Below are 16,124 nucleotides of genomic sequence, written 5' to 3' on the forward strand. Positions count from 1 at the left end.
TAAAAGATTGTTATAGGCAAAGCTACTCTGCCTTAGGGAAAGGCAGAGGGGTCTTATCATGCAGATAAGTCGCTATTGTTGGAAAGGACAGTTCAGGATTACATTCTGGGAAGGAATAAAACTGTTACTGCAATTAAATTAGTTAGAAATAAATCTTGCGTTGGACATTTTCTTTTTTCCAAAAGTCATTATCAGATTTATGATTTCTAAATATTTCTGAAGTTTTATAAAGATGAAATAGCATATAATCATTGTTCATTTCTCCAATGCACAGATATTTTAAGATTCAACCACTTTGCTCTACTTATCAATAGTTTATCCTACATTGTTGCCAAGTAGAATTGTAACAGATACAGGTTTCATGGACTCCGTCCCCAATCCAGATACTGGAACTACTAATCTCATCAACACCAAGGAGAAGCACCTGGGACTTTAGGGTGGAGTTGAGCAGCCAGGTTAGGGTAAAACCAGACATGTGGGCTTAGAGGCTCTCGGCCTGGTGGTTCCTGGCTGGTCCTTTGGCTTTTTTTTTTTTTTTTTAAAGATATATTTATTTATTTGTACAGAACTGGGGTACAGGCCAGAGATGGGGAGGGTGAGAGAATTCACCAGAGACAAAGCCGGGAGCAGAACAGGCAGATCCACGAAGTACACTGCTGAGGGGAGCAGCAGGCGGGTCAGGAGAGGTCTGCCTTACCATGTGGTCGCCTCCAGGGCAGGCGGAAATCGACCTCATGTGGAAGTGGCTTTAGCTTCTTAGTGCAGTGCTTTAACCCATTGTGCCACCAGGGAGGGCCCGGTCCTTAGGCTTTTGATGAGCTCTCTGCATACTAATGAATTCCAAATCAGCAGAACTGGTAGGACATTCTAGTTAACTTGTATCTCTCTCTCTCTTTCCTTGGTTGTTTCTTTTCCTTTCTCCTTGTAAATAAACCCATCATTGAACTTTTTTGTGTGGTCTGCAGTACAGTTGAATCTTAAGCACGCTAGTGAGGTCCACAGATAGGCAACTCAATTCACATTGGGGTGCCCTATAACAATATTCCTTTATGTATATATATCACTGTGCACTCATTTTTTCCCCTGTTGATTACATTTGGCGTTGTTTCTAGTTTCTGTCTTTATTAACATAATGAATTCTATTGATGAAATTTTACACTGACTTTTCAAAAGTCAGGTAAAATGTTCCATGCATTTAATGAAACTCTAGAAAAATGAAAAATTATTTACATTACCAGAAATACTTCAGTGGACATGAAGGATTATGTTTTGGGGGTGCCAGGGAAAAAGAGGAGGAAAGATGGTAAAATTATAGAAACTTCTAAGAGTGATGGTGATGTTCATCATCTTTATTATGATAGTGGTTACACAGATGCATACATTTCTCAAAACATAAAGGTACATTTACATACATGCAACTTTTATGTACACTTCTCTCTTTTTTTTTTAAAAGAAATCCTATTCTACAATTTAAACTTAATGATCTGAAATCCCTCTTTAGAGGAATCCAAAATCCCTCTAAAGTATATTTGTATGGATGAAGATACATAGGATAATCCTCATTTTAAAAGTCTTCCCCTCAGTAAATACAACATAGTCCTTGGTGACATATGCCAATGTCTCTGAATTCCGTCATCTGTCAGAGCTAATGCCTGGGTCTTCTAAATCCTGAAAGTAATGGCTAAATAAATTATAGTTCATGATTTAGCACAAAATTGATTTTAATTCATTTTAAGAGGAAGGCAATTTTACCTCATTGATTTTCAAATCTTTTTGTACTCACCTGTTTATTAAAATATAGCTTTCATTCTCTTTGGTTAATTTTTATCTATGATGTATATTAATAGTTGATAATGAATATTTAATGCTAATCATCTTTTCTATTGTGGGCTAGATTTTATTATGTAGATTTTCACTTAATATTGTCTTTACTAAATATTAAGCGTTCATTTTAAAGATACAGACAAACAGATAACTGCATAATTACTTTTATCAGTTACTTAAGACAGTACTTCATGAAAAGTTGTAAGGATTCTGAAGCTTGTCTTGTGACACAAATTGTATATATTTATATATATCCTATCAACAGTAGTCCACAGTAGTGTCAAGTAGGTTAAACAATTCTATGCTTACACTATTACATTGGAAGTTTTAATAATATATGTAGGTAAGTGAAATAAACAATATATAAGAAGTTTAAGATACAAAAGACAAATTGACACAGCAAGGAGAGAATAGAGGTCTTAGGCAGAGTGACATCTGGGAAGTAGCTGGCAGGTATTCTTCTTGTAGTCAAGGATGAAGTTGCTCCTTCTGGTCATGCTTTCTGGAGATCACCTTTTCTCCTACTTTCAAATTTGTTGAAGTTCGTTTAAATTTGCATTACACAACCTATGACCCATTCTACAAACTCTCACAAATAAATTCCTTCCAAATTCTGGTATTCATTATTGCCTATATGGCCATGGCTACCTAACCTAATATAGAGTATTTATCTCTCCTGAGCTGTATATATATAGCTATTCACAAAAGTAAAATGAGTTAAATTAACAATTCAGCATTTCCTCCACTGCCATGTTCACAATAATAAAGGTTAATGACACCATAAACACTTTTACTTTCAGTCTGAAACAAATCAGAATTTTCCCTTTCCTACATTCTCAAAATTTTTAATTTCTATCAACTGCGTGCTCTAGACTTCTGTTAAATCCTTTAATGCTCTCTCTCTCTCAACTATCAGTCTTCAGATTCATATTTCTAATGCCCCTCAACCTGCCCAAACTAGAATTGCTATCTTTGTTATCTGTCTCATTCTTTCTGCTCTATAGTAGAAAAAGCTCTAAATCAGGAATCAGTCTATTTTGGGGCTTGAATCTTGCCTATCCTAGTTATGAACACTGTTTCTGTAGTAGGTAGGTTTAATCATTTTTTTTTTAATCTCTTCTTCAACTGTGAATAGTGATATTCACTACATCATGTTGCTATTGGGAGATTATTTGAGATAAAAGTTTTATTAAAACACCAACTTTTGAATCTTGAAGTAAAATAGATTCTACCTCTTAAAAATACTATTGCATTATTTATTCATGCTGGGCCTCTACTTAGATTTGATCACTGGCTTCCCTTATCCTTCGGTAAAAATCTTAGTTCCTTAGCATACTATTTTGATGTCCTGACCACTGCTAGGCCTTCTTAGCACTTTAGTTTTCCACCTAAACTCCAACCCAGTAATGCTTATGTGTACTTAGTGTACATAGTATACTTCTGTATATGTAAAATGGGGTAGGATAAAATGTTCTAGGTAGCAATAATGACCCTTCAGGTAGGAAAGCATGACAATATGAAGAAATAGAAACAAGACAAGCATAGTTCAAGAGGAGCGAGTAAGTGAGAAGAACAGTAAAAATTCCATCCGGTTGATAGAAAGGCTCCAAATCACTGAGGACTTTATAGGTCAGGGTTCTTAATCTTAGCACAATCGACATGTTAGACCAAATAATTACTTGTTGAGAGATGTGTGTGTTTTAGTATGTTAAGCAGCATACCTGGCCTCTACCCAACAGATGTCAGTAACACCTTTCTATTTGTAACAATCGAAAATACCTCCAGATATTACCCTTGTAATAAAATTACCCTTGTTCAAGAACTGCTGTTAGGGGATGAGGAATATGTGCTTTCGTATAGAGTGGGGAGAGACTGAAGAATTCTAAGGAATATTGTGACAGATTCTGATTTGCATTTTGTAAAGATCACTTTGACAATGAGGTCGGAGAGGCGCACACATTGCATAAACATCCAGTTGGGTAGAAAGATTTGATGTTTTACAATGAAATAGGTGCTACACCCCCAATTATTAAGGTAAGCCCTTGATAACTGTTAACAGGCAAAACCATGACTTTATATATAAAGACCAGTTTGGGGGTTTACAAGAGGCAGAAAGGAAAAAAGAATACTTTTTTTTTTTTAAAGATTGAATTATTTATGCATTCAGAACTAGTGTTCAGGCCAGAGGTGCAGGGGCGGTGAGAGGCCCCACCAGAGACAGAGTGGGAGCAGAACAGGATGAGGACTAAGTACATCGCTGAGGGAAGCAGCTGGCGGGTCAGGAAAGGTCTGCCACATCATGTGGGTCACTTCCATGGTGGAGATCGAACTCATGCTAAGCGACTTCAGCATCACAGTGCTGTGCTTTAATCCACTGCGCCACTAGGGAGAGCCTGAGATTTTTTTTTTTTTTTAAGATTTTTTATTTACTTATGTGTACAGAGCTGGGATGCAGACCAGAAGTACAGAGTGATGAGAGGATTCACCGAGACAGAGTGAGAAGCAGAACAGGCAGATTTGACGAAGTACACTGCTGAGAAGAGCAGTGGGCAAGACAGGAGAGGTCTGCTGTGCCTTACTGGTCACCTCCCGGGCCAAGGATCGAACTTGCACTGAAGCAGCTAAGGCTAGCTGGTAGTGCTGTGCTTTTAACCTGCTGTGCCACCAGGGAGGGCCCAGAAAGAGTAGTTTTAAGAGGGCTGTGAAGGTGCCAAGGACAGAAATGTTGCACTATAGAAAGCCCATAAGGAAACTGTCTGAGGGAAGGAACTGACTGTGGCATTCCCAGTACCCAAAAAGAGTACCCAGAGTTCAACATGTGCTTCAGTAAAATTTGTAAGAGGTCCCTCCCTGGTGGTACAGCAGGTTAGGACATAGCACTGCAAGCTGGCTGCAGCTTCTTTAATATGAATTCCATCCCCGGTGGTGACCCACTGGTGTGGCAGACCTCTCCTGACCTGCCCACTGCTCCCCGCAGCAGTGTACTTCATCAATCTGCCTGTTCTGCTCCCCACTCTGAAGCCTGTCACCACCCCTGCACCTCTGGCTTGTACCCAGTTCTGTATGAATAAATAAATCTTTTTAAAAAATTGTTATAAAATAAAAGTACTTACTTGGGAATGTAGGCAATTAACTATTCATTAAACAACCACCAATGATAGTGTTTATCATAATTTAGTCATTTTATATATGATGTAGAAACTTCACTAGAATGTATTATAATTCCATTTGTATCATTGGCACACTGAAGTTAATAAAAATTAAGCAGACTTCCCATTCTTATGCATCTAGAATAAAGGAAGAGCTAGAATTTAACCAAAGTCATTAGCTTCAATTTTATGAAAATGAAATATGTCTCAACGTCCTTCAATGTAGATAGGAGATGACTTTCAGTTCGCTAGTGAATTTAACATTTTACTCCATATATTCTTTTTCACGTGTTTTAACAACTCATTAACTTGCTTAGAATCCTTCAAATTGATGAGACACATAAGAATTAAAGCTAAGAACATATGCTTAAAGGTAAGAAAAGACTGCTTCAGATGTTAGTATAAGTATAGGTGTACTTGAAGACTTCAAGTAGGTGACTTCAAGAATACTTAATAAAGTCATAGGTCTTTATTGAACTCGTTTAATTCTTTCACTTGTAAGTTTTTTTTTTCTCTCCCCAAGTCTATTGGGAATAAATATTGATAATCTGTCATAATTTTTACCTGAAAAATCTTTTTTTATTTTTCTTGATTTTATTACTCTGGACTTAACATTTCCTCTCTGAATATCTGGTCCATTATTTTATTAAGTATTGATGTCATTCTTTCAAGTTATTTGAGATCACTCTTTTTAACTTTTAAGAAATAATCAATATAATATTTGTTTCCCTCCAATCGTCCTTGTCTCTCCAGATCCCAAGATTTTTAAAAACTAATTTTAAGTGGCTTAGTAAGTAGTTTAGCTAATACTTTTAAAAACCTAGTACATAATCCATCCATCACTTATATTTGCTATGCATGACACCCTTCATGCAAACATCTCAGAATGCTTTCCTGTTATTACTGTATAACTGAATATACAATTAAATGGTAACTTGCAATCAATAAGTCTAGACTTGATTTAAACTTAGCCAACTTCTTGTATCAATAAATATGAAAGGGGAAAGATAACAAAAAGTAAAAGCAAAGGTAAGCACATGCCTATTATCCAAACCATACAAGCCCAATTTGGATTCAACTACATTTGCTTTGTGTGTCTTTTTTGTTCTTTTTACTGGAACTGAAAAATAATATGAAAGTAGTTATTTTCTTTCTTGGATAATCCATTCAGAGGAATGAAAATTATTGTTTGGTTCAGTCTCTTTAATCAGATAACCAAAAATCTGAAATTCTAAAATCTATATTGTCTACATTTTCTGTCTTATCCAGCAACATAAAGGTCTTACCTTTTTAAGATTGAGAATTCTTATCTCATAGACATTCTTTTGGGAATAGATTGGAAGTTTCAATAACCCTTCTGTGTATATTCAAACAATATATTATTATTCTCAAAGAACATAGAGATGAAAGCTTTCACAGAAGTATAAAGACATGTCAAAGACATTCACTGACTTTAAACTAGTGAGTTTTCACCAAAATGGTTTGGAAGGTAGAAAAGAGGGCACTCCAGAGTTGCCAGACTGTTTTGTTCCCCCTTCAAATTGACTAACCATTCTTTCTTACCTGCCAATAGTGAATAGGTCCAACAAAAAGCATTACTTAGTAAAAGAATCATAAAAGACATTTAACTTTTCATACGTTTTTCTTTCTTGAAAGGTAATAATGCTGACTTATTTTGATCTTTAAAATATTCTTTTAAAATAGGATTTATTATTTATACTTGCTCAGCCATAAACAAGGATAACAACTGAAAAGCAGTTTGTTTTTGAGCCCAAATGCTAGTGAACCATGGGACAGAAACTGAAAAGCTGGACTTTGATAGGGTACATAGGTGAGGGTTGCATGTATATTGTTTAGCAGTATTGGATGGTGCATTATGGGTGCTCTCACAAGAAAGAATCACATCAAGTCATATTTGTTCCAATATCCTCTCTCCTCATCTCCCTCTGCTCTTAGTTGCTCCCATTCCTTTTTTCTTTATAGGTTCTTATTAGGAATTCAGCTTCACATTGACCACTGTTGATCCTGCTGATGTAATGGTTCTAACTTCCAAGTATGACCTGTTTTCCCTGTGATCTGATCTCATGGAACTCTGTATTGATTTTTCCCAATATTCCACAGGGGTGAAATTAGTCCTTGTATGATTTTTTTTTGAAAAGATAGCTATATGAGAGAAAGAGACCACATCTGATTTGTTCACCGCTGCACATCTAGGACCTATATATAGCAGCTTCTCAATAAATAATGATAGATGGCTAATTTCAGTTTAGCCATCTGCTTTTCATTCCAGAATTTTCTAATTAACAGCCCTCAGAAAACAGAATTTGCTGTTGTTTCTCAGTGCTGTAGTACTTATTGAAATATGGCCATTTCTTTTTTAAAATCAGGTGTTTTGAAGCAGTCAACAAATTCTTTGTCCTGTTTTATTCTTCAGGCCTTTAATATTCTCTCTTTACCACCAACAAATATTATTTTCATTTCTAATTTTCCTTTAAATTTTATTTGTTCATATACAATTTTGATGTAGAGATAGCATAATTAAATATGAGCATAATCTCAGTAATAATCATAGAATATAAAACAATGATGTGAAATTAGTTTTTAAATTTACAGGTAAAAATTGTTTTCATATTGTTATGCTTTATTATTTATTTACGGCAAAAGGAACAATAAAAGGGATTGAAGAATTTACCAATGAATATGTTTTTATTAGATAATGACTGCGAAACCTGGTTTTTTTTCCCTCATGAAAGATGTTGGCTTAATAATTTTTAATAATTTGCTGATATGATAACACACATTTTCAGTTACAGTTCCTATGGAATTATGACTTAGTCAGATTAATTTATTTTTGGGGGGTTGTTTTAAAAATCAATTGGGTGAGATTATTTCTAAGATCATAGGCACGGCTAAGAGCCTATGAGTCCTATTTTTTTCTTATTTTCATATTATAACAAACTGACTTTAATCATCATTTCTTCCAGGTTATTGGTGTATTATTATTTTTATAGAAATATAACCAGGACATATAAATACACCATATACGTGCAATTTGATATTGTCTCTATTACTTGGTGTGAAATATTGCTTTATTAGTTGGTTTTGAGCTTTCTGTCACAAAAAAGGACTAAGTATGTTAGACATGGCCTATTGAAAGGATACAATCATATTCAAATTCTGTTTCATTTTTCCCAAAGAATGTATTGCTCATGATACAGAAAGAAATAAAAAAGTTCAGTATTGTTTTTTCTATTAGTAATCCCTTTATGTCCTTTTTGCCTATGTTTCTAAAATTCATAACAATGTCAATGAGGAATCACTGAAGTCGAAAGCTAACTAAAGGGTAAGAGTATATGTAACATTATGTTTTGAATTAATTTTATATAATAGGGCATTGTGACATTTGTATAAAAGTTCAAAGAGAAATGTAGGCTATGACTTCATTGAGAATTTATTTTTAAGACTCTTAGATAGTTCAGCAGAGAATTCAGACCTGGAATTCAAAGGGCAGAACAAGACCTATTAAGTAATTCAGTCTGTTCTATAAAGTTGAAGAGAAAGGGTATGAAGATGTAATCACTCATTTTCTGAAAGCTGAGATGTAAGAATCAGCTTAAGAATGGCTAGGATATTAGGAGCAGAGAAAGATTCAGTGGCTGCGTTAAGTTGACAGCAATTGTCTGGTTGCTGCTACAAACTGAGCTTACTAAACAAAGTTATGCTTACTCAGAGAAATTATAACTAACATTATTGAAACCGAAAACTACAATGCAATTTATTTTTTGCATTAAGGAAATACAACACCTAGTACTCTGTGATACATTATTTTTCTGTCACTTACTTCCATCCTTTCCTTGTTTGTAGCCGATGATGAACTCCACTATTTCATTTTTTAACATTAAAACAGGTACAAGATAAAGATATAAAACTTAATGGATTTTTAAAAATTTTATTTCTGCACATAAAGGCAGTCCAACAAACATGTTTTCATTTTAAAAGTAGTTAATCAACTAAGAAATAAAATTTTATAGAGAAAATTATGGGAAAATATCATAGTTTATCATCTATAAAATGAAGAATGTAATAACAATATATTAGAATATCACTCTGAAAGATAAAATCTGAAAAAAAAAAGTTGATATCCCCCCATTTAATATTGAAAGCAAATAATACATTTTGGTGAACATGACCTTGTGTTCTATTTAAATTTTATAGCTTTTCTTTGTTTAATACTAAACTATGAAGATATGCTATGCTGTTTTTAAAAGATTCTAATCTTCATAACAGTGTTTTTGCTTAATACTCATTTTTATCCTATTATATGATCACTGTGTTTATATTTGCATAGTTGATGCTCAAAGTATATTTATGAAATGATTGAAAGAATAGAAATGCTTGGGATAATAGTTGAATAATGTCCCAGTTAAAACATAGTATGGAAGAACAACAAATGACTTTAATTTTTAGTCTATTCTGTTTCTATCAGGAAATTTTAAGTAGTATGTATTTGGTAACGTAACATGTTCTTTATTTTACTTTAGGCGTAAATAAACAAAAATTAATGAACATTAGCTTCATAAATACATTTAACCCTTTGTCTTGAATCATAGAATAATAAGACTTCATATATCTGGTAACATCTTTGAGGGTGGTAATTAATATTTCTTTGTACAAATAGTTGAATGGCTAATAGAAAAGTTAAATTGAAAAACTCTGCAAATGAATTTTATTCATTTTGAATTTTTAAGACTTTGTGTTCTGAATCTAAAATCTCAGAAATCTCAAACAAATAATTATTTATCAATCTTCTCTTATTTCAGCTTATTTAAACTCAACTTACTCAGCCATTTTCAGGTATTAAAGAACAATCACAGACTTGAACTATATAGAACTCTCATAAGCAGATTTTAAATAATTTTCATACATACCTTTTTTTTTTTTTTTTAAAGATTTATTTATTTGTACATACAGAACTGGGGTACAGGCCAGAGGCTCAGGGACGGTGAGAGGCTTCACCAGAGACAGAGTGGGGAGCAGAACAGGCAGATCGACGAAGTACACTGCTGAGGGGAGCAGCGGGCGGGTCAGGAGAGGTCTGCCACGCCATGTGGTCACCTCCGGGGCAGGCAGGGATCGAACTCATGCGGAATAAGCTTCTCAGTGCTGTGCTTTAACCCGCTGTGCCACCAAGGAGGGCCCATACCATTTTTTTTAAAGATTTATTTATGCATAAAAGAACTGGGGTACAGGCCACAGGTGTGTGTGTGGGGGTGGGTGGGTAAGAGCATTCACCAGAGACATAGTGGGAACAGAACAGCCAGATCAACTAAAGTACACTGCTGAGGTGAGCAGGGGGTGAGACAGGATAGGTCTGCTGGACCATGTGTGTCAGCTCCCTGGCTAAGTATCAAACTTGTGCTGCAGTGGCTGTGGATAGCTTTATAGTGCTGTGCTTGATCCTTTAGCCACCAGCTAGGCCTTACATATCATTATGGATCAAGTGAAACTAGTAAAGAAATAAATCTTATGTCTGTAGTCTAAATTACAAATGAGTCGTAAACTCTAGTTATTTTGAAAATATAAATTTAATTTCTATATAAAACCTTGACAATAAATTTCAGATATATTGAAGTTTATAACTTTCAAATATAATAAGGTAAATTATAAGACAATTTTAATTACTTTGTGTTATCGAAGTCTTTGCACAATGTTATATAGAAAAATGATTTTCTAATGGCAAAAAAAAAAAACTAACAAAACAAATAGTAAAAACTTATATATGTAGCCCCTTCATCAGTGACTTCTAGATTAAAAATCTTTTACCTGGAAAAATCTCACATTTCACAAAATGTTAAATGAACAGATACTTTAATAACAAAATCTGAAACTAAAGAAAAGCACTGATATGGGCAAACCTGAGCTCCCTAGGACTCAGTCCCAAATGTCAATGTCACTGAGGCCAGGGGCCCAGTGAAAGCTGCTTGTGATGTCTCAAAAGCCAAGCATTTGTAATACAGCTGGTGTTTGTGACTGACAAACAGGGTGAAGCTATCCCAGACGACAGGCCTGAATATGTGACCACTCATCATTGCTCTTCTCCCATTTCAAGAGAGTCAGGGTTGGTGGCTGTTTCTGTCTCCCATTGTAGCACCTAGTGACAGCCCCCGTGGAAAGTGTCCTAGAAACTCTCCACAGAGATTAGATTCCAGCATAAAAGGCCATGCATGCCAGGAGAGGTAGGAGACAGTGGAGATGTTACCACCTGATGAATGTGCTACAGCCCTTAATTTCAGCCCTTCTTTTCTCTCTGTCCACAAAACTTTACATTTATGTTATTTTTATCACAATTAAAACATTTTCATTGATACAGAAAAAAAAGTGACTTAGGTTGTCATTAGAGATTTTGTTATTTGAGTTTTAATCTATCCACATAATTATTTCTAATAATGAACTCATATGAAAGATAAAAATATGCTTAGTTAAACATATTGGTCACTACAAGTATTTATATCCCATTTTGTGTTTAAAAAAGTGTGTATACATAGAAAACACTCTGCTAAATGGTAATTGTAAAAATTGTTGGTAACAGGTTTTCTTTTTTTGTATCCAGAAGTATGCCTACATTCAAAGACTTTAGCAGCATGCTGGCCCAATAGGATTAGAGTAAACAGTATTCCTTATCACTTAAATACTCACTTATCTAAAAAACAAGCATAATTCTAAAATCCCTGTATTTTATTTTTAGTTTAAAACCTGTATTTTATTTTTTAAGCATCCTTGTTTATTTGCTCACCATGTAGGATTTCTTTCCTGAGGTGTAGTCAGCATAGCTTTCTCACAATCGAAGAGCTCCCATGCTCCTAACCTCCACCAAGATATTCCCCACTGCTTTCAACTTGTCCCTCCCCTTTGCTGTGTGTCAGATTTACAGTCGGAATGTCTGTGTGTCTCAGATGTGTGTTTCTCAGATCTAGTCTGCAGATCTGTGTGTCTCAGATCTACAGTCTGGTTCCAATGGCTACTCTATAGTTTTTTTTTTTTTTTCCTTTTTTCAGTTTCTGATCTTTTGCCTTTTCTAGATTCAATCTGTAAAGGAAACAATCCAGGTTTTTATCTTTCTTATGGTTCACGTTGCTTCAAATAATCCCTGTTACATTCATGCTGTTACAAATATCATGAGTGTATACTTTTTGATCATTGAGTAGTAGTCTATTGTCTGTATTTTAATTGTATAAGTTTACTGATGTATGTTTTAGCCATTAAATTAAAAAATATATAAAGTAAACAAAATGTTAAAATGTGTATGAAAAAAAAAGTATAGTTGGTCCTCAAAAAGATAAACCGAACTCAAAAAAAAAAAGCAGATTACTTGGCCCTCCCTGGTGGCGCAGCGGGTTAAAGCACAGCACTGAGAATCTGAGGCCACTTCTGCATGAGTTCGATTCCCGCCTGCCTCCTGCCTGGGAGGAGACCACATGGCGAGCCAGACCTCTCCTGGCCCGCCCGCTGCTCCCCTCAGCAGTGTACTTCGTCGATCTGCCTGTTCTGCTCCCCACTCTGTCTCTGGTGAAGCCTCTCACCGCCCCTGAGCCTCTGGCCTGTACCCCAGTTCTGTATGAATAAATAAATAAATCTTAAAAAAAAAAAAAAGCAGATTACTTGTAAGTAATTATACGGGGAATTGATCACATTACTGAGCATACTTAAATTGTTGAAAGGTAGAACAAGATAAATGGCAATCAATAGGATAATAGATTAAATTGCATATATTACATGCAATGGAGTATTATTCAGCTTTAAAGAAGAATGAAATTCTGAAACAGGCTACAATGTGGGCTCTCATTAAAACTATTAGATTAAATGACATCTACTATATACAAAAATATGTACATTTTATGATTACACACATAAGCAATAAAGATAATAGACAGTTCAGAGACAGAAAGTAGTTACTATGAACTAGGAGGGAGGTTATATGCATAATGTTGATGGTTGGACAACAATGTGAATTTATTAACTTTTTCTTACACATTTAAAAGTAAATAAAATAGTATAATAATTAAAAAAATTAGGAATGCTATATTTTAAACTTTTTATTTTCTAAAACAAAATTGATTTTAAGTTAACATTTCATGCATTTTAATATCCAGAGGCCATTATTGCAGTTTGAAAATGATTTTAACTCAGATTCACTTATAAAATCATGCTAAATTAACATTTTTTTAAACATATGCTAGGTAGATTTATTATAGGTTGGATGAATGATTTTGACAGTGTTTTACCTAAGGCAATTGTATGGACTATGCACCTTTAACATTTGTTTAGCCTATAATAAATGTTGTGCAAATCAATCTTCTTGATATGGTATTATGAACAGTAATGCTTTTATTTTTAATGAATTTTCTTGCCAATTTGGCCAGAATCCAAAGGAAATACAGTTCTAAATTACACATTTAAAAAACAAAAACAAGCAAAAATATAGTCTAAAGCAGTATGAATTTATGTGGGAGTAGAATTTTTAGTGCTCTATGTTTATGACATCTAAAGTGAAGAAACTTTACTAAATAGACATTTTCTTTCCTTCCTCTTTATTTCATACTTTTATGAAAGTATGGTGTATTAGAAATTAAGCCTGAGATATCAGGTACTACCTTTCTAGTTTTTTTGTTTGTTTTGGTAAATGTCTATTATGCTTTTTTACAGCTTGACTTTTTGTTAAAAAATATGAGTATGTTTGTATATAGTCATGTGGTTTTCTAATTTAACACCAGTGGAAGTAACAAGGTGCATTACAAATTGTGTCAGGGGATCTCCATCCCCCTTCTGTACCAAGAAATGGAATCTTAATCCCATTACTGAGTGTCTGGAAAGTTCATCTGTTTCAGCGTCCACTCTCAACATTTTCTCTTTTACATTACTCTGCTGCAAACTGACACATTGGCTTCTGAGGAAATAGGTTTGCATGGAGACCAAAGTGTGAGAGATACTACACTTCAGATTTCTCCTGAGTTGGATTTGAGGATGTAGTCTTCATAAGTCTGTATTTTTTATCCTTGGATGGAGATTGTTCCAAGATAAAGTATGTGGTATTGAGAGATTTACCTATATATATAGCTAAGGTCAGTGTTTCCTGGGGGCTAACAGCGGAAGACTTTCAGGTGACGATATTCCTAGCAAGCAGAGGAACAATCCTTTGATGCTGAAAAGGCAATCTAAGTGACATATTGGAGCTAAGCATACTCAGCCCTTCTGAGTCATTTACTACTGTGGTTAGTTGAAATTAACCCTAAGGGGGACCTCTGAGAATCTGTGTAGAAATACGTTTGGGAGTTAAGCTGTTTAAAGGATGGTAGCCCTATATTTACAGGGAAAACTACCCTTAGCCATTGCATAAGACTGTTTTGATACTTTCTGGGAAAGGGCATTAATGGGAAAAGTTCTCCAGCGGTTCAACAGGCACATGTGTAGAGAAAGATCTAGCTGCCAAGGTGCACTTCCAGACATGGAGTCTATTGTAGAGAAAAACAGAGATTGTAGCAATGCATAAAGCTGGTGATTTGTATAACTTACAGAGTATAAAAGAAAGCCATTCAACTTTATGATGTAATGTAAGCCTTACCTTACACAATGCCACAAAACAAGAGGTAGTATGAAAAAAAAACCTTCCCCCTTCCAAAAAAAACTAAGGAAAAAAAATTTCAAAAAAAAAAAAGGGAAAACGAAATCCTAAAATTGCAAAAACAAAACAAAAACCCAATTTGGGTTTTAAAATCCAAACAAAAAAAAAAAAAAAAGCCAAAAAAATTTAAGGAAAAAATCCCAAAAAACTTTGAAACATATACCGTTTACTAAAGACATGTTTATTTATTCAGTTATTTATATGTTTCTTGATCACAGTTGTTCCTGGGAATGTGAATTGTTTTAATTAAGATTTTAAGAAAGAGGAAGTTACATACAGCCTAGGGAGATTAGTTAGTAAAACACATTTCAAGACATTCTTTAAAGAATCAAGGATGACCCCAATTTTTTTCTTTTATATCTTTTTTTATGTTATTTCTACTTTTGTTAACCCCTGTTTATCTCAATACAGGTATTTGGTAAATGGTGAATTAACATAATGATCAAATATACTTTTTCTGGAGTTTTTTTTCATTTTTCTAGCCTTGGCATCACTATATTTTCTTTCATTTAATGTAATCTATCTTTTGTCATTTTATACTTTATATTTTTTACATTTATTCTACATTTACATTTACTCTGCATTTTGCATTTTATGAACATGCTCTGAAAAGAAAATTTAATTTCTTTCTTAAACAAAAACACCATTTTATTAAAGTGAGAAAAACATAGATTGTAAATTAGAAAAGTCAGTGCCTCTGAGTATGACATAATATTGAGCTATTTTAGACATAAGTTTAAATTTCTGTGTAGTAAAGTCATAAGTATCTGGTATCTTGATGGCATCAGTGGGGTATTGTTGAGTTTTTTGCATATTTTATTTTAGGCATCATTTTATCATATAGGACTCAATTGTTTGGTTATTGTGGATTTTGTAAGCAGCAGACAGTGGTAGAAAGCATGAGACTGACAAAATGGCAAGGAATTCAGGAAGAGAGGAAGGCTTATATATTTCAAGAAACAATGATGTGTTAGATTAGGTCTGAAATTATTTTTTACTTGAATAGTTATTACTCACTAGCCTCAATGTGTGTGTGTGTGTGCGCGTGCACGTGCGTGCGTGCCTGTGTCTCTGTGAAATCAGTAGATATCTACTGCACATTATGTACACATTATATATATGTGTATCAACTAACCCCCTGTATCACGGGTGACAATGACACGGCAGTAGAGGCTTTGTGGGGGAAGGGCATGGCCCTTTTGTGTATAGAATGAGCAGTTGAGCAATTTACCTAATTAGAGAAAGGGTGATGCCAGGAACCAGAAAAAATACCATGTGGTACTCTTCAACTACCGATTCGCATGGTATAGAAAACACTTTAACATATTTCACTGATTTGGGATTTGTAAATTTGCAGCTCTTTGTCAATAACTAAAATTTATCCTTCTCTGCTGTTTGGATGTTTGGAGGATAAATAAAACAGGTAATTCTTCTCATGGAGGTTTGGGTGGGCCCAAGAGGGTAGAGAAATA

The sequence above is a fragment of the Condylura cristata genome, unplaced genomic scaffold (assembly GCF_000260355.1).
Source record: "Condylura cristata isolate star-nosed mole 26May11 unplaced genomic scaffold, ConCri1.0 scaffold00010, whole genome shotgun sequence".
NCBI lineage: Eukaryota > Metazoa > Chordata > Mammalia > Eulipotyphla > Talpidae > Condylura > Condylura cristata.